The following is a 19,561-nucleotide window of genomic DNA, read 5'->3' as shown; positions in this document are numbered from 1 at the left end:
TACACATGTTGTTTACCATAACGTGGACATTATAAATACAGCAAAAATCACTATTTTTGAACTCCCCACATATTCGTTTTGAGCAAGAATGGATGGTGGCTTGAGCTACATAACACAGAAAAGACATTGGAAGAAATTACTTTACGTTATTTTATTACCTAGAGATCTAGTGTAGGGTTAATGACCTATCAGCTCAAAATGTTGAAATGTGTCAGTTCACTTTGCAAGTTCTTCATCTTTAATGTTTAGACGTTTCGATGGTAGGCCTATGTTTAATTCCCCTCTGTCTACATCTACAGTGGCTTGCAAAAGTATTCATCCCCCATGGCGTTTTTCCTATTTTGTTGCATTACAACCTGTAATTAAAATGGATTTTTATTTGGATTTCATGTAATGGACATACACAAAATAGTCCAAATTGGTGAAGTGAATAAAAAAAATAAAATAACGTAAAAGTGGTGTGTGCATATGTATTCACCCCCTTTGGTATGAAGCCCCTTAATAAGATCTGGTGCATCTTCAAGTGGTAGGTATGTTGTGTAAATCAAATGATACAAAACCCCCCCAAAAAATCCATTTTAATTCCAGGTTGGAAGGCAACAAAATGGGAATACTTTCGCAAGCCACTGTATGCATTATGTCCATATATTCTGTTTGTTGTGGTCAGCAAGTAAATGTAGCCTACTTGGAGAATAAAGGTGATTCTGATAAGATATGTTTTTCCTTCTTTCTCCCTGGGAAGAGGTCCTTGGCTCTGGCTGTAATCCTGTGTTCACTGCTGCCACTGTGCCATGCTGGCTGCTGGTTTAAACCAGCTGAACCAGGTAAAGAGCAAAGATAACCAGCTGCTAACTAACTAAGTGCACTATACAGAGAATAGGGTGTCATTTGGGACGCACTCCAGAGCCAGCTCAGATCCATTGGAAAGGTGTCACTGATCCCACCCTACAACCTCTCCATCTGAGTTTCAAGCAGCTGAAACTAAAATCAATGTTGGTGTTGTGCAGCGCACACACACACACACACACACACACACACACACACACACACAACCCTGTACATTTATTAACCTAATAAAATAACCTCTTGTACCAAATCATTATGTGATTTTAGGTTTATTTCAGTGGTCCTCGACATGACCTGTAAAGAGCATCTCATTTCATATTGATATGCAACGATGTTTCTAATAGACTTGAATCATGAATCTCATTGAAAAAGACAAACATACACATTGATATGTTATATTTTTTAGGCATGTATTGTACAGGCATGAGGCAGTGTCTTTACGACAAGGATGGGACGTGGCATGATATCGGGTCCCGCTGGAGGACCAGTGATTGTATGAGCTGCTATTGTGAAGCAAATGGGGACATGTCATGCTGCCAGGCGTGAGTACCACACACAGCTTTATTCTAGCACCCACAAAATGTCTGGTCCTTTTAAGCCTTCCAAGCCTGTACCTACCACACTGGTCCATATAACCCTCAGCAGTCCCAGCCTGTACCTACCACACTGGTCCATATAACCCTCAGCAGTCCCAGCCTGTACCTACCACACTGGTCCATATAACCCTCAGCCGTCCCAGCCTGTACCTACCACACTGGTCCATATAACCCTCAGCAGTCCCAGCCTGTACCTACCACACTGGTCCATATAACCCTCAGCAGTCCCAGCCTGTACCTACCACACTGGTCCATATAACCCTCAGCAGTCCCAGCCTGTACCTACCACACTGGTCCATATAACCCTCAGCAGTCCCAGCCTGTACCTACCACACTGGTCCATATAACCCTCAGCCGTCCCAGCCTGTACCTACCACACTGGTCCATATAACCCTCAGCAGTCCCAGCCTGTACCTACCACACTGGTCCATATAACCCTCAGCAGTCCCAGCCTGTACCTACCACACTGGTCCATATAACCCTCAGCCGTCCCAGCATGTACCTTCCACACTGGTCCATATAACCTTCAGTCTTCACATTCTGTACCTTCCACACTGGTCCATATAACCCTCAGCCGTCCCAGCCTGTACCTACCACACTGGTCCATTTTTTTTTTTTTTTTTGTGTCATTTAGCAGACGCTCTTATCCAGAGCGACTTACAGGAGCAATTAGGGTTAAGTGCCTTGCTCAAGGGCACATCGACAGATTTTTCACCTAGTCGGCTCGGGGATATGAACCAGCGACCTTTCGGTTACTGGCACAACGCTCTTAACCACTAAGCTACCTGCCGCCCAACCTGTACCTACCACACTGGTCCATATAACCCTCAGCCGTCCCAGCCTGTACCTTCCACACTGGTCCATATAACCTTCAGTCTTCACATTCTGTACCGTCCATATAACCCTCAGTCTCCACATTCTGTACCTTCCACCCAAGTCACAGACTGCTCTCTCTGCTACCGCACGGCAAGCGGTACCGGAGCGCCACGTCTAGGTCCAAAAGGCTCCTTAACAGCTTCTACCCCCAAGCCATATGACTGCTGAACAATTAATCAAATGGCTACCTGAACTATTAGATTATTTTTTTTACACTGCTGCTACTCGCTGTTTATTATCTACGCATAGTCACTTTACCCCTACCTACATGTACAAATTACCTCCATTACCTCGACTAACCTGTAACCCCACACATTGACTCGGTATCGGTACGCCCTGTATATAGCTTCGTTATTGTTATTTCATTGTGTTACTTTTTTAAACTTTAGTTTATTTAATAAATATTTTCTTAACCAACAATGCTGTTTTAAGAAAATAAGAGTTAAGGGGTTGTAATTAATCATTTCACTGTAAGGTCTACACCTGTTGTATTCGGCGCATGTGACAAATAACATTTGATTTGAGAATGAGTGAGTGTGAAAGTCCATACATTTTTTATCAAAGTAGTTGCTGATGTTGATTGTTTGATTGCAGGTATTCTGACCCCATAGGTATTCCTGATGATTGCATGAAGGAGTTTGACCAAAAGGCATGTAAATACAACGTGTTCAAGAAGAATGATAGCTCCATTTCTTGCCCTATCTACAGGAGTAAAGGGAAGTGATGTGTTTTCTTCACCTTGCTCTCAATAAACGGGAAATGAAAGAGGAGAGAGTAAAGTAATTGTTTTATAGATTGAATTGACAAAATTGTTAGCATAGCTCTGCTACACTGTCTGGTAACTTTCTGTAGCTATAATGATTGAAAAGCTGTACTGTAATGTGTCTATCACTGAAGCTCTGTTATCATCTGTGCTTACTGAATCGTGAGAATAACCTGGGTTAAATACTATCTGAAACTGGGAGCATTTGATTTGTCCTTCCTGGAGTGCCTGATGGGTGGGGTTTGCTGTTTTGGGACAATTCTATTGGTCCATTAAGCCAGTGTTCCCCAACCCTGGTCCTCCAGTACCCCCAACAGTACAAATGTTTATTGTAACCCTGGACAAGCACACCTGATTCAACTGGTCAACTAATCATCAAGCCCTCAATGAGTTGAATGAGGTGTGTTTGTCCAGGGTTACAATATAAATGTGTACTGTTGGGGGTACTGGAGGACCAGGGTTGGGAAACACTGCATTAAAAAGCCTTGCAAGCTCAATCAATCAAGATGAAGTATTTGCAATGATTTCAAATACTATTTGAACCCAGGTCTGGTGCAGACACACAAGCTGCATAATGTACACGAAGTGCTCATATATAACAGGGTTGCCCAACCCTGTTCCTGGAGAGCTACCCTCCTGTAGGTTTTCACTCCAACCCCAGGTGTTACTAACCTGATTCAGCTTATCAACCAGCTAATTATTAGAATCAGGTGTGCTAGATTAGGGTTGGAGCAAAAACTTACAGGACGGTAGCTCTCCAGGAACAGGGTTGGGCAGTCCTGATATATAACCATCAATAATAATCATAATAATAATGTCTGTTGTTAACGCTCTCTTTTCTTATTAGTCCATAGCCATAAAGGTGGACATTGATATGCTGTTTCTTCTATGGGTCCTAACCCACAATTCAGTTGCTTTGGATGCATTCTGTCATTTAATGTCAATAAATCTATACGATCAAGGTTGTCTTGTCCTTGGGGGTTATGTCCAGATGCTCTAAAACCCTGGTCACATGACATAGGAGCTGACTTCCTCTTCCTCTGTGGTGTTATATGGAGTAGTTCACTCTAAGCACATGATACATGGTGTTCCCCAATTACCACCTCTCATCTATCTGCTGTCACACCTTTCTGTAGGTAACGTGATACATGGTGTTCCCCAATTACCAGCTCTCATCTATCTGCTGTCACACCTTTCTGTAGGTAACGTGATACATGGTGTTCCCCAATTACCAGCTCTCATCTATCTGCTGTCACACCTTTCTGTAGGTAACGTGATACATGGTGTTCCCCAATTACCACCTCTCATCTATCTGCTGTCACACCTTTCTGTAGGTATCGTGATGTTGTTTCAGAACACTTCTGGATTGGATAAAAAGTCTTATTTCTTATTTTTATATATTGTGTGTTTTTGATCTACCTTGATATTTTTAGTACAACATTGATATTGATTACTGCATTGTTGGGATTAGAGCTTGCAAGAAAGGCATTTCACTGTACTTGTGCACGTGACATTGCAACTTGAAACTGACACAGTGGTCCTATGGGGCAAAGTGTCTGTTAAAATTAAGTGACCGTGCACAAGCAAAACAATACCTTGAACAGTTTTGCAATGCTGTCCCCTTCCTGGTATTATGATAATGTATTACATTTACATTTACGTCATTTAGCAGACGCTCTTATCCAGAGCGACTTACAAATTGGTTTATTCACCTTATAGCCAGTGGGATAACCACTTTACAATGTGTTTATTTTAAAAAAAAAATTGGGGGGGGGGGGGTTGGGGTAAGGGAGGGGTAGAAGGATTACTTTATCCTATCCCAGTTATTCCTTAAAGAGGTGGGGTTTCAAATGTCTCCGGAAGGTGGTGAGTGACTCCGCTGTCCTGGCGTCGTGAGGGAGCTTGTTCCCCCATTGGGGTGCCAGAGCAGCGAACAGTTTTGACTGGGCTGAGCGGGAACTATGCTTCCGCAGACGAAGGGGAGCCAGCAGGCCAGAGGTGGATGAACGCAATGCCCTCGTTTGGGTGTAGGGACTGATCAGAGCCTGAAGGTACGGAGGTGCCGTTCCACTCACAGCTCCATAGGCAAGCACCATGGTCTTGTAACAGATGCGAGCTTCAACTGGAAGCCAGTGGAGTGTGCGGAGGAGGGGGGTGACGTGAGAGAACTTGGGAAGGTTGAACACCAGACGGGCTGCGGCATTCTGGATGAGTTGTAGGGGTTTAATGGCACAGGCAGGGAGCCCAGCCAACAGCGAGTTGCAGTAATCCAGACGGGAGATGACAAGTGCCTGGATTAGAACCTGTGCCGCTTCCTGTGTAAGGCAGGGTCGTACTCTGCGAATGTTGTAGAGCATGAACCTACAGGATCGGGTCACCGCCTTGATGTTAGCGGAGAACGACAGGGTGTTGTCCAGGGTCACGCCAAGGCTCTTCGCACTCTGGGAGGAGGACACAACGGAGTTGTCAACCGTGATGGCGAGATCATGGAACAGGCAGTCCTTCCCCGGGAGGAAGAGCAGCTCTGTCTTGCCAAGGTTCAGCTTGAGGTGGTGATCCGTCATCCATACTGATATGTCTGCCAGACATGCAGAGATGCGATTCGCCACCTGGTTATCAGAAGGGGGAAAGGAGAAGATTAGTTGTGTGTCATCAGCGTAGCAATGATAGGAGAGGCCATGTGAGGATATGACAGAGCCAAGTGACTTGGTGTATAGCGAGAATAGGAGAGGGCCTAGAACTGAGCCCTGGGGGACACCAGTGGTGAGAGCACGTGGTGCGGAGACAGCTTCTCGCCACGCCACTTGGTAGGAGCGACCGGTCAGGTAGGACGCAATCCAAGAGTGAGCCGCGCCGGAGATGCCCAGCTCGGAGAGGGTGGAGAGGAGGATCTGATGGTTCACAGTATCAAAGGCAGCAGACAGGTCTAGAAGGACAAGAGAAGAGGATGTATGATGACATTGTACAAATGTCATTGAATTGCTGCCATTTTACAATGATTTGTTAAAAAATAATCATACAAAATCGTTATCGTCATTATACCAGGGAAGGAACAGCATTGCAAAACTGTTTATCAAAAGTGTGTTTCCTTTTGATAACAGCATGTTACACCACATCACACTTTACTATTGTCTATGTCCCCCTCTTCTTATTGGACGTAGCCATAGTGATCACAGATTTCACCATAATTACTAGAGCCATGCCCCTAGGTTGAGCAAACACATGGACTTGTGTTAAATCTAGTATAAAATGGTGAGTTGTTGGAGAGAAGACACAGACTTGACTCCTGATCACACAAACCAACTCCAGCATCTTGTCTTGACTACTGATCACACAGACCAACTCCAGCATGTTGTCACTGAAGGTAAGAGACTGATGGGGTTGCTTTCTGTTGTTGTGCTTATTGTCTGATGTTATGGGGGAGGATTCCTGAACGACACCTCGCTCTACAGCTCAACAGAACCTACAGAATATAACTGTGAATCCAGTCTACATTCCTGTGTCAATCATGGTAAATTCCTTCTAATTTTGCATGTTATGTATGAGTTATTTGGATCTGTCTAATTTACTGTAATTTACAGTAATGTCTCCAAATGGCACATAGGTAATGCGGTTTTCATTTCCATGTGTTACACATGTTGTTTACCATAACGTGGACATTATAAATACAGCAAAAATCACTATTTTTGAACTCCCCACATATTCGTTTTGAGCAAGAATGGATGGTGGCTTGAGCTACATAACAGAGAAAAGTCATTGGAAGAAATTACTTTACGTTATTTTATTACCTAGAGATCTAGTGTAGGGTTAATGACCTATCAGCTCAAAATGTTGAAATGTGTCAGTTCACTTTGCAAGTTCTTCATCTTTAATGTGTAGACGTTTCGATGGTAGGCCTATGTTTAATTCCCCTCTGTCTACATCTACAGTGGCTTGCAAAAGTATTCATCCCCCATGGCGTTTTTTCCTATTTTGTTGCATTACAACCTGTAATTAAAATTGATTTTTATTTGGATTTCATGTAATGGACATACACAAAATAGTCCAAATTGGTGAAGTGAATAAAAAAATATATATAACGTAAAAGTGGTGCGTGCATATGTATTCACCCCCTTTGGTATGAAGCCCATTAATAAGATCTGGTGCATCTTCAAGTGGTAGGTATGTTGTGTAAATCAAATTATACAAAACCCCCAAAAAATCAATTTTAATTCCAGGTTGGAAGGCAACAAAATGGGAAAAATGCCAAGGGGGGGTGAATACTTTCGCAAGCCATTGTATGCATTATGTCCATATATTCTGTTTGTTGTGGTCAGCAAGTAAATATAGCCTACTTGGAGAATAAAGGTGATTCTGATAACATATGTTTTTCCTTCTTTCTCCCTGGGAAGAGGTCCTTGGCTCTGGCTGTAATCCTGTGTTCACTGCTGCCACTGTGCCATGCTAGCTGCTGGTCTAAACGAGCTGAACCAGGTAAAGAGCAAAGATAACCAGCTGCTAACTAACTAAGTGCACTATACAGAGAATAGGGTGTCATTTGGGACGCATTCCAGAGCCAGCTCAGATCCATTGGAAAGGTGTCACTGATCCCACCCTACAACCTCTCCATCTGAGTTTCAAGCAGCTGAAACTAAAATTAATGTTGGTGTTGTACAGCACACACACACACACACACACACACACACACACACACACACACACACACACACACACACAACCCTGTACATTTATTAACCTAATAAAATAACCTCTTGTACCAAATCATTATGTGATTTTAGGGTTATTTCAGTGGTCCTCGACATGACCTGTAAAGAGCATCTCATTTCATATTGATATGCAACGATGTTTCTAATAGACTCGAATCATGAATCTCATTGAAAAAGACAAACATACACATTGATATGTTATATTGTTTATTGCATGTATTGTACAGGAATGAGGCAGTGTCTTTACGACAATGATGGGACGTGGCATGATATCGGGTCCAGCTGGAGGACCAGTGATTGTATGAGCTGCTATTGTCAAGCAAATGGGGTCATGTCATGCTGCCAGGCGTGAGTACCATACACAGCTTTATTCTAGCACCCACAAAATGTCTGGTCCTTTTAAGCCTTCCAAGCCTGTACCTACCACACTGGTCCATATAACCCTCAGTAGTCCCAGCCTGTACATACTACACTGGTCCATATAACCCTCAGCCGTCCCAGCCTGTACCTACCACACTGGTCCATATAACCCTCAGCCGTCCCAGCCTGTACCTTCCACACTGGTCCATATAACCCTCAGCCGTCCCAGCATGTACCTTCCACATTGGTCCATATAACCCTCAGCCGTCCCAGCCTGTACCTTCCACATTGGTCCATATAACCCTCAGCCGTCCCAGCCTGTACCTTCCACATTGGTTCATATAACCTTCAGTCTTCACATTCTGTACCTTCCACACTGGTCCATATAATCCTCAGACATCCCAGCCTGTACCTACCACACTGGTCCATATTTTTTTATTTTTTTTGTGTCATTTAGCAGACGCTCTTATCCAGAGCGACTTACAGGAGCAATTAGGGTTAAGTGCCTTGCTCAAGGGCACATCGACAGATTTTTCACCTAGTCGGCTCGGGGATATGAACCAGCGACCTTTCGGTTACTGGCACAACGCTCTTAACCACTAAGCTACCTGCCGCCCAACCTGTACCTACCACACTGGTCCATATAACCCTCAGCCGTCCCAACCTGTACCTACCACACTGGTCCATATAACCCTCAGCCGTCCCAACCTGTACCTACCACACTGGTCCATATAACCTTCAGCAGTCCCTGCATGTACCTACCACACTGGTCCATATAACCCTCAGCAGTCCCAGCCTGTACCTACCACACTGGTCCATATAACCCTCAGTAGTCCCAGCCTGTACCTACCACACTGGTCCATATAACCCTCAGCCGTCCCAACCTGTACCTACCACACTGGTCCATATAACCCTCAGTAGTCCCAGCCTGTACCTACCACACTGGTCCATATAACCCTCAGTAGTCCCAGCCTGTACCTACCACACTGGTCCATATAACCCTCAGTAGTCCCAGCCTGTACCTACCACACTGGTCCATATAACCCTCAGTAGTCCCAGCCTGTACCTACCACACTGGTCCATATAACCCTCAGTAGTCCCAGCCTGTACCTACCACACTGGTCCATATAACCCTCAGTAGTCCCAGCCTGTACCTACCACACTGGTCCATATAACCTTCAGCCTTCCCAGCCTGTACCTACCACACAGGTCCATATAACCCTCAGCCGTCCCAGCCTGTACCTTCCACACTGGTCCATATAACCTTCAGTCTTCACATTCTGTACCGTCCATATAACCCTCAGTCTCCACATTCTGTACCTTCCACCCAAGTCACAGACTGCTCTCTCTGCTACCGCACGGCAAGCGGTACCGGAGCGCCACGTCTAGGTCCAAAAGGCTCCTTAACAGCTTCTACCCCCAAGCCATATGACTGCTGAACAATCAATCAAATGGCTACCTGAACTATTAGCATTTTTTTTTTACACTGCTGCTACTCGCTGTTTATTATCTACGCATAGTCACTTTACCCCTACCTACATGTACATATTACCTCCATTACCTCGACTAACCTGTAACCCCACACATTGACTCGGTATCGGTACGCCCTGTATATAGCCTTGTTATTGTTATTTCATTGTGTTACTTTTTTAAACTTTAGTTTATTTAATAAATATTTTCTTAACCAACAATGCTGTTTTAAGAAAATAAGAGTTAAGGGCTTGTAAGTAATCATTTCCCTGTAAGGTCTACACCTGTTGTATTCGGCGCATGTGACAAATAACATTTGATTTGAGAATGAGTGAGTGTGAAAGTCCATACATTTTTTATCAAAGTAGTTGCTGATGTTGATTGTTTGATTGCAGGTATTTTGAGCCCACACGTTTTCCTGATGATTGCATGATGGAGTTTGACCAAAAGGCATGTAAATACAACGTGTTCAAGAAGAATGATCGCTCCATTCCTTGCCCTATCTACGGTGGTATATGGAAGTGATGTGTCTTCTTCACCTTGCTCTCAATAAACGGGAAATGAAAGAGGAGAGAGTAAAGTAATTGTTTTATAGATTGAATTGACAAAATTGTTAGCATAGCTCTGCTACACTGTCTGGTAACTTTCTGTAGCTATAATGATTGAAAAGCTGTACTGTAATGTGTCTATCACTGAAGCTCTGTTATCATCTGTGCTTACTGAATCGTGAGAATAACCTGGGTTAAATACTATCTGAAACTGGGAGCATTTGATTTGTCCTTCCTGGAGTGCCAGATGGATGGGGTTTGCTGTTTTGGGACAATTATATTGGTCCATTAAGCCAGTGTTCCCCAACCCTGGTCCTCCAGTACCCCCAACAGTACAAATGTTTATTGTAACCCTGGACAAGCACCCCTGATTCAACTTGTCAACTAATCATCAAGCCCTCAATGAGTTGAATGAGGTGTGTTTGTCCAGGGTTACAATATAAATGTGTACTGTTGGGGGTACTGGAGGACCAGGGTTGGGAAACACTGCATTAAAAAGCCTTGCAAGCTCAATCAATCAAGATGAAGTATTTGCAATGATTTCAAATACTATTTGAACCCAGGTCTGGTGCAGACACACAAGCTGCATAATGTACACGAAGTGCTCATATATAACAGGGTTGCCCAACCCTGTTCCTGGAGAGCTACCCTCCTGTAGGTTTTCACTCCAACCCCAGGTGTTACTAACCTGATTGATCTTATCAACCTGCTAATTATTAGAATCAGGTGTGCTAGATTAGGGTTGGAGCAAAAACCTACAGGACGGTAGCTCTCCAGGAACAGGGTTGGGCAGTCCTGATATATAACCATCAATAATAATAATAATAATCATAATAATCATAATAATAATGTCTGTTGTTAACGCTCTCTTTTCTTATTAGTCCATAGCCATAAAGGTGGACATTGATATGCTGTTTCTTCTATGGGTCCTAACCCACAATTCAGTTGCTTTGGATGCATTCTGTCATTTAATGTCAATAAATCTATATGATCAAGGTTGTCTTGTCCTTGGGGGTTATGTCCAGATGCTCTAAAACCCTGGTCACATGACATAGGAGCTGACTTCCTCTTCCTCTGTGGTGTTATATGGAGTAGTTCACTCTAAGCACATGATACATGGTGTTCCCCAATTACCACCTCTCATCTATCTGCTGTCACACCTTTCTGTAGGTAACGTGATGTTGTTTCAGAACACTTCTGGATTGGATAAAAAGTCTTATTTCTTATTTTTATATATTGTGTGTTTTTGATCTACCTTGATATTTTTAGTACAACATTGATATTGATTACTGCATTGTTGGGATTAGAGCTTGCAAGAAAGGCATTTCACTGTACTTGTGCACGTGACATTACAACTTGAAACTGACACAGTGGTCCTATGGGGCAAAGTGTCTGTTAAAATTAAGTGACCGTGCACAAGCAAAACAATACCTTGAACAGTTTTGCAATGCTGTCCCCTCCCTGGTATTATGATAATGTATTACATTTACATTTACATTTACGTCATTTAGCAGACGCTCTTATCCAGAGCGACTTACAAATTGGTGCATTCATCTTATAGCCAGTGGGATCACCACTTTACAATGTGTATTTTTATTTTTATTTTTTATTTTTTTTTGGGGGGGGGGGGTTGGGGTAAGGGAGGGGTAGAAGGATTACTTTATCCTATCCCAGGTATTCCTTAAAGAGGTGGGGTTTCAAATGTCTCCGGAAGGTGTTGAGTGACTCCGCTGTCCTGGCGTCGTGAGGGAGCTTGTTCCCTCATTGGGGTGCCAGAGCAGCGAACAGTTTTGACTGGGCTGAGCGGGAACTATGCTTCCGCAGAGGAAGGGGAGCCAGCAGGCCAGAGGTGGATGAACGCAATGCCCTCGTTTGGGTGTAGGGACTGATCAGAGCCTGAAGGTACGGAGGTGCCGTTCCCCTCACAGCTCCATAGGCAAGCACCATGGTCTTGTAACAGATGCGAGCTTCAACTGGAAGCCAGTGGAGTGTGCGGAGGAGGGGGGTGACGTGAGAGATCTTGGGAAGGTTGAACACCAGACGGGCTGCGGCATTCTGGATGAGTTGTAGGGTTTTAATGGCACAGGCAGGGAGCCCAGCCAACAGCGAGTTGCAGTAATCCAGACGGGAGATGACAAGTGCCTGGATTAGGACCTGTGCCGCTTCCTGTGTAAGGCAGGGTCGTACTCTCCGAATGTTGTAGAGCATGAACCTCAGGATCGGGTCACCGCCTTGATGTTAGCGGAGAACGACAGGGTGTTGTCCAGGGTCACGCCAAGGCTCTTCGCACTCTGGGAGGAGGACACAACGGAGTTGTCAACCGTGATGGCGAGATCATGGAACAGGCAGTCCTTCCCCGGGAGGAAGAGCAGCTCTGTCTTGCCAAGGTTCAGCTTGAGGTGGTGATCCGTCATCCATACTGATATGTCTGCCAGACATGCAGAGATGCGATTCGCCACCTGGTTATCAGAAGGGGGAAAGGAGAAGATTAGTTGTGTGTCATCAGCGTAGCAATGATAGGAGAGGCCATGTGAGGATATGACAGAGCCAAGTGACTTGGTGTATAGCGAGAATAGGAGAGGGCCTAGAACTGAGCCCTGGGGGACACCAGTGGTGAGAGCACGTGGTGCGGAGACAGCTTCTCGCCACGCCACTTGGTAGGAGCGACCGGTCAGGTAGGACGCAATCCAAGAGTGAGCCGCGCCGGAGATGCCCAGCTCGGAGAGGGTGGAGAGGAGGATCTGATGGTTCACAGTATCAAAGGCAGCAGACAGGTCTAGAAGGACAAGAGCAGAGGATGTATGATGACATTGTACAAATGTCATTGAATTGCTGCCATTTTACAATGATTTGTTAAAAAATAGTCATACAAAATCGTTGTCGTCATTATACCAGGGAAGGAACAGCATTGCAAAACTGTTTATCAAAAGTGTGTTTCCTTTTGATAACAGCATGTTACACCACATCACACTTAACTATTGTCTGTGTCCCCCTCTTCTTATTGGACGTAGCCATAGTGATCACAGATTTCACCATAATTACTAGAGCCATGCCCCTAGGTTGAGCAAACACATGGACTTGTGTTAAATCTAGTATAAAATGGTGAGTTGTTGGAGAGAAGACACAGACTTGACTCCTGATCACACAAACCAACTCCAGCATCTTGTCTTGACTACTGATCACACAGACCAACTCCAGCATGTTGTCACTGAAGGTAAGAGACCGATGGGGTTGCTTTCTGTTGTTGTGCTTATTGTCTGATGTTATGGGGGAGGATTCCTGAACGACACCTCGCTCTACAGCTCAACAGAACCTACATAATATAACTGTGAATCCAGTCTACATTCCTGTCAATCATGGTAAATTCCTTCTAATTTTGCATGTTATGTATGAGTTATTTGGATCTGTCTAATTTACTGTAATTTACAGTAATGTCTCCAAATGGCACATAGGTAATGCGGTTTTCATTTCCATGTGTTACACATGTTGTTTACCATAACGTGGACATTATAAATACAGCAAAAATCACTATTTTTGAACTCCCCACATATTCGTTTTGAGCAAGAATGGATGGTGGCTTGAGCTACATAACACAGAAAAGACATTGGAAGAAATTACTTTACGTTATTTTATTACCTAGAGATCTAGTGTAGGGTTAATGACCTATCAGCTCAAAATGTTGAAATGTGTCAGTTCACTTTGCAAGTTCTTCATCTTTAATGTTTAGACGTTTCGATGGTAGGCCTATGTTTAATTCCCCTCTGTCTACATCTACAGTGGCTTGCAAAAGTATTCATCCCCCATGGCGTTTTTCCTATTTTGTTGCATTACAACCTGTAATTAAAATGGATTTTTATTTGGATTTCATGTAATGGACATACACAAAATAGTCCAAATTGGTGAAGTGAATAAAAAAAAAAAAATAACGTAAAAGTGGTGTGTGCATATGTATTCACCCCCTTTGGTATGAAGCCCCTTAATAAGATCTGGTGCATCTTCAAGTGGTAGGTATGTTGTGTAAATCAAATGATACAAAACCCCCCCAAAAAATCCATTTTAATTCCAGGTTGGAAGGCAACAAAATGGGAATACTTTCGCAAGCCACTGTATGCATTATGTCCATATATTCTGTTTGTTGTGGTCAGCAAGTAAATGTAGCCTACTTGGAGAATAAAGGTGATTCTGATAAGATATGTTTTTCCTTCTTTCTCCCTGGGAAGAGGTCCTTGGCTCTGGCTGTAATCCTGTGTTCACTGCTGCCACTGTGCCATGCTGGCTGCTGGTTTAAACCAGCTGAACCAGGTAAAGAGCAAAGATAACCAGCTGCTAACTAACTAAGTGCACTATACAGAGAATAGGGTGTCATTTGGGACGCACTCCAGAGCCAGCTCAGATCCATTGGAAAGGTGTCACTGATCCCACCCTACAACCTCTCCATCTGAGTTTCAAGCAGCTGAAACTAAAATTAATGTTGGTGTTGTGCAGCGCACACACACACACACACACACACACACACACACACACACACAACCCTGTACATTTATTAACCTAATAAAATAACCTCTTGTACCAAATCATTATGTGATTTTAGGTTTATTTCAGTGGTCCTCGACATGACCTGTAAAGAGCATCTCATTTCATATTGATATGCAACGATGTTTCTAATAGACTTGAATCATGAATCTCATTGAAAAAGACAAACATACACATTGATATGTTATATTTTTTAGGCATGTATTGTACAGGCATGAGGCAGTGTCTTTACGACAAGGATGGGACGTGGCATGATATCGGGTCCCGCTGGAGGACCAGTGATTGTATGAGCTGCTATTGTGAAGCAAATGGGGACATGTCATGCTGCCAGGCGTGAGTACCACACACAGCTTTATTCTAGCACCCACAAAATGTCTGGTCCTTTTAAGCCTTCCAAGCCTGTACCTACCACACTGGTCCATATAACCCTCAGCAGTCCCAGCCTGTACCTACCACACTGGTCCATATAACCCTCAGCAGTCCCAGCCTGTACCTACCACACTGGTCCATATAACCCTCAGCCGTCCCAGCCTGTACCTACCACACTGGTCCATATAACCCTCAGCAGTCCCAGCCTGTACCTACCACACTGGTCCATATAACCCTCAGCAGTCCCAGCCTGTACCTACCACACTGGTCCATATAACCCTCAGCAGTCCCAGCCTGTACCTACCACACTGGTCCATATAACCCTCAGCAGTCCCAGCCTGTACCTACCACACTGGTCCATATAACCCTCAGCCGTCCCAGCCTGTACCTACCACACTGGTCCATATAACCCTCAGCAGTCCCAGCCTGTACCTACCACACTGGTCCATATAACCCTCAGCAGTCCCAGCCTGTACCTACCACACTGGTCCATATAACCCTCAGCCGTCCCAGCATGTACCTTCCACACTGGTCCATATAACCTTCAGTCTTCACATTCTGTACCTTCCACACTGGTCCATATAACCCTCAGCCGTCCCAGCCTGTACCTACCACACTGGTCCATTTTTTTTTTTTTTTTTGTGTCATTTAGCAGACGCTCTTATCCAGAGCGACTTACAGGAGCAATTAGGGTTAAGTGCCTTGCTCAAGGGCACATCGACAGATTTTTCACCTAGTCGGCTCGGGGATATGAACCAGCGACCTTTCGGTTACTGGCACAACGCTCTTAACCACTAAGCTACCTGCCGCCCAACCTGTACCTACCACACTGGTCCATATAACCCTCAGCCGTCCCAGCCTGTACCTTCCACACTGGTCCATATAACCCTCAGTCTCCACATTCTGTACCTTCCACCCAAGTCACAGACTGCTCTCTCTGCTACCGCACGGCAAGCGGTACCGGAGCGCCACGTCTAGGTCCAAAAGGCTCCTTAACAGCTTCTACCCCCAAGCCATATGACTGCTGAACAATTAATCAAATGGCTACCTGAACTATTAGATTATTTTTTTTACACTGCTGCTACTCGCTGTTTATTATCTACGCATAGTCACTTTACCCCTACCTACATGTACAAATTACCTCCATTACCTCGACTAACCTGTAACCCCACACATTGACTCGGTATCGGTACGCCCTGTATATAGCTTCGTTATTGTTATTTCATTGTGTTACTTTTTTAAACTTTAGTTTATTTAATAAATATTTTCTTAACCAACAATGCTGTTTTAAGAAAATAAGAGTTAAGGGGTTGTAATTAATCATTTCACTGTAAGGTCTACACCTGTTGTATTCGGCGCATGTGACAAATAACATTTGATTTGAGAATGAGTGAGTGTGAAAGTCCATACATTTTTTATCAAAGTAGTTGCTGATGTTGATTGTTTGATTGCAGGTATTCTGACCCCATAGGTATTCCTGATGATTGCATGAAGGAGTTTGACCAAAAGGCATGTAAATACAACGTGTTCAAGAAGAATGATAGCTCCATTTCTTGCCCTATCTACAGGAGTAAAGGGAAGTGATGTGTTTTCTTCACCTTGCTCTCAATAAACGGGAAATGAAAGAGGAGAGAGTAAAGTAATTGTTTTATAGATTGAATTGACAAAATTGTTAGCATAGCTCTGCTACACTGTCTGGTAACTTTCTGTAGCTATAATGATTGAAAAGCTGTACTGTAATGTGTCTATCACTGAAGCTCTGTTATCATCTGTGCTTACTGAATCGTGAGAATAACCTGGGTTAAATTCTATCTGAAACTGGGAGCATTTGATTTGTCCTTCCTGGAGTGCCAGATGGATGGGGTTTGCTGTTTTGGGACAATTCTATTGGTCCATTAAGCCAGTGTTCCCCAACCCTGGTCCTCCAGTACCCCCAACAGTACAAATGTTTATTGTAACCCTGGACAAGCACCCCTGATTCAACTTGTCAACTAATCATCAAGCCCTCAATGAGTTGAATGAGGTGTGTTTGTCCAGGGTTACAATATAAATGTGTACTGTTGGGGGTACTGGAGGACCAGGGTTGGGAAACACTGCATTAAAAAGCCTTGCAAGCTCAATCAATCAAGATGAAGTATTTGCAATGATTTCAAATACTATTTGAACCCAGGTCTGGTGCAGACACACAAGCTGCATAATGTACACGAAGTGCTCATATATAACAGGGTTGCCCAACCCTGTTCCTGGAGAGCTACCCTCCTGTAGGTTTTCACTCCAACCCCAGGTGTTACTAACCTGATTCAGCTCATCAACCTGCTAATTATTAGAATCAGGTGTGCTAGATTAGGGTTGGCGCAAAAACCTACAGGACGGTAGCTCTCCAGGAACAGGGTTGGGCAGTCCTGATATATAACCATCAATAATAATAATAATAATAATAATAATAATAATAATAATGTCTGTTGTTAACGCTCTCTTTTCTTATTAGTCCATAGCCATAAAGGTGGACATTGATATGCTGTTTCTTCTATGGGTCCTAACCCACAATTCAGTTGCTTTGGATGCATTCTGTCATTTAATGTCAATAAATCTATATGATCAAGGTTGTCTTGTCCTTGGGGGTTATGTCCAGATGCTCTAAAACCCTGGTCACATGACATAGGAGCTGACTTCCTCTTCCTCTGTGGTGTTATATGGAGTAGTTCACTCTAAGCACATGATACATGGTGTTCCCCAATTACCACCTCTCATCTATCTGCTGTCACACCTTTCTGTAGGTAACGTGATACATGGTGTTCCCCAATTACCACCTCTCATCTATCTGCTGTCACACCTTTCTGTAGGTATCGTGATGTTGTTTCAGAACACTTCTGGATTGGATAAAAAGTCTTATTTCTTATTTTTATATCTTGTGTGTTTTTGATCTACCTTGATATTTTTAGTACAACATTGATATTGATTACTGCATTGTTGGGATTAGAGCTTGCAAGAAAGGCATTTCACTGTACTTGTGCACGTGACATTGCAACTTGAAACTGACACAGTGGTCCTATGGGGCAAAGTGTCTGTTAAAATTAAGTGACCGTGCACAAGCAAAACAATACCTTGAACAGTTTTGCAATGCTGTCCCCTTCCTGGTATTATGATAATGTATTACATTTACATTTACGTCATTTAGCAGACGCTCTTATCCAGAGCGACTTACAAATTGGTGCATTCACCTTATAGCCAGTGGGATAACCACTTTACAATGTGTTTATTTTTATTATTTTTTTTGGGGGGGGGGTTGGGGTAAGGGAGGGTTAGAAGGATTACTTTATCCTATCCCAGTTATTCCTTAAAGAGGTGGGGTTTCAAATGTCTCCGGAAGGTGGTGAGTGACTCCACTGTCCTGGCGTCGTGAGGGAGCTTGTTCCCCCATTGGGGTGCCAGAGCAGCGAACAGTTTTCACTGGGCTGAGCGGGAACTATGCTTCCGCAGAGGAAGGGGAGCCAGCAGGCCAGAGGTGGATGAACGCAATGCCCTCGTTTGGGTGTAGGGACTGATCAGAGCCTGAAGGTACGGAGGTGCCGTTCCCCTCACAGCTCCATAGGCAAGCACCATGGTCTTGTAACAGATGCGAGCTTCAACTGGAAGCCAGTGGAGTGTGCGGAGGAGGGGGGTGACGTGAGAGAACTTGGGAAGGTTGAACACCAGACGGGCTGCGTCATTCTGGATGAGTTGTAGGGGTTTAATGGCACAGGCAGGGAGCCCAGCCAACAGCAAGTTGCAGTAATCCAGACGGGAGATGACAAGTGCCTGGATTAGGACCTGTGCCGCTTCCTGTGTAAGGCAGGGTCGTACTCTCCGAATGTTGTAGAGCATGAATCTACAGGATCGGGTCACCGCCTTGATGTTAGCGGAGAACGACAGGGTGTTGTCCAGGGTCACGCCAAGGCTCTTCGCACTCTGGGAGGAGGACACAACGGAGTTGTCAACCGTGATGGCGAGATCATGGAACAGGCAGTCCTTCCCCGGGAGGAAGAGCAGCTCTGGTAGGACGCAATCCAAGAGTGAGCCGCGCCGGAGATGCCCAGCTCGGAGAGGGTGGAGAGGAGGATCTGATGGTTCACAGTATCAAAGGCAGCAGACAGGTCTAGAAGGACAAGAGAAGAGGATGTATGATGACATTGTACAAATGTCATTGAATTGCTGCCATTTTACAATGATTTGTTAAAAAATAATTATACAAAATCGTTATCGTCATTATACCAGGGAAGGAACAGCATTGCAAAACTGTTTATCAAAAGTGTGTTTCCTTTTGATAACAGCATGTTACACCACATCACACTTTACTATTGTCTGTGTCCCCCTCTTCTTATTGGACGTAGCCATAGTGATCACAGATTTCACCATAATTACTAGAGCCATGCCCCTAGGTTGAGCAAACACATGGACTTGTGTTAAATCTAGTATAAAATGGTGAGTTGTTGGAGAGAAGACACAGACTTGACT

At 44.1% G+C, this 19,561-nt stretch overlaps 1 long non-coding RNA gene across 1 annotated transcript; it reads left to right on the top strand.

Annotated features, from left to right (window-relative positions):
* The first annotated feature begins 6,366 nt into the window (after positions 1-6,366).
* LOC311139830 lies at positions 6,367-10,455 on the top strand. Its single transcript, XR_014614107.1, has 4 exons — positions 6,367-6,445; positions 7,473-7,554; positions 8,015-8,135; positions 10,013-10,455. It is a non-coding gene; the product is annotated as an uncharacterized lncRNA (long non-coding RNA).
* The last annotated feature ends 9,106 nt before the right edge of the window (positions 10,456-19,561 follow it).

The sequence above is a fragment of the Coregonus lavaretus genome, assembly GCF_964263955.1.
Source record: "Coregonus lavaretus genome assembly, chromosome: 13".
In the NCBI taxonomy this organism is placed as follows: domain Eukaryota; kingdom Metazoa; phylum Chordata; class Actinopteri; order Salmoniformes; family Salmonidae; genus Coregonus; species Coregonus lavaretus.
Note: the sequence above shows the minus strand (reverse complement) of the source record. Positions and strands in the feature narration are given on the sequence as shown.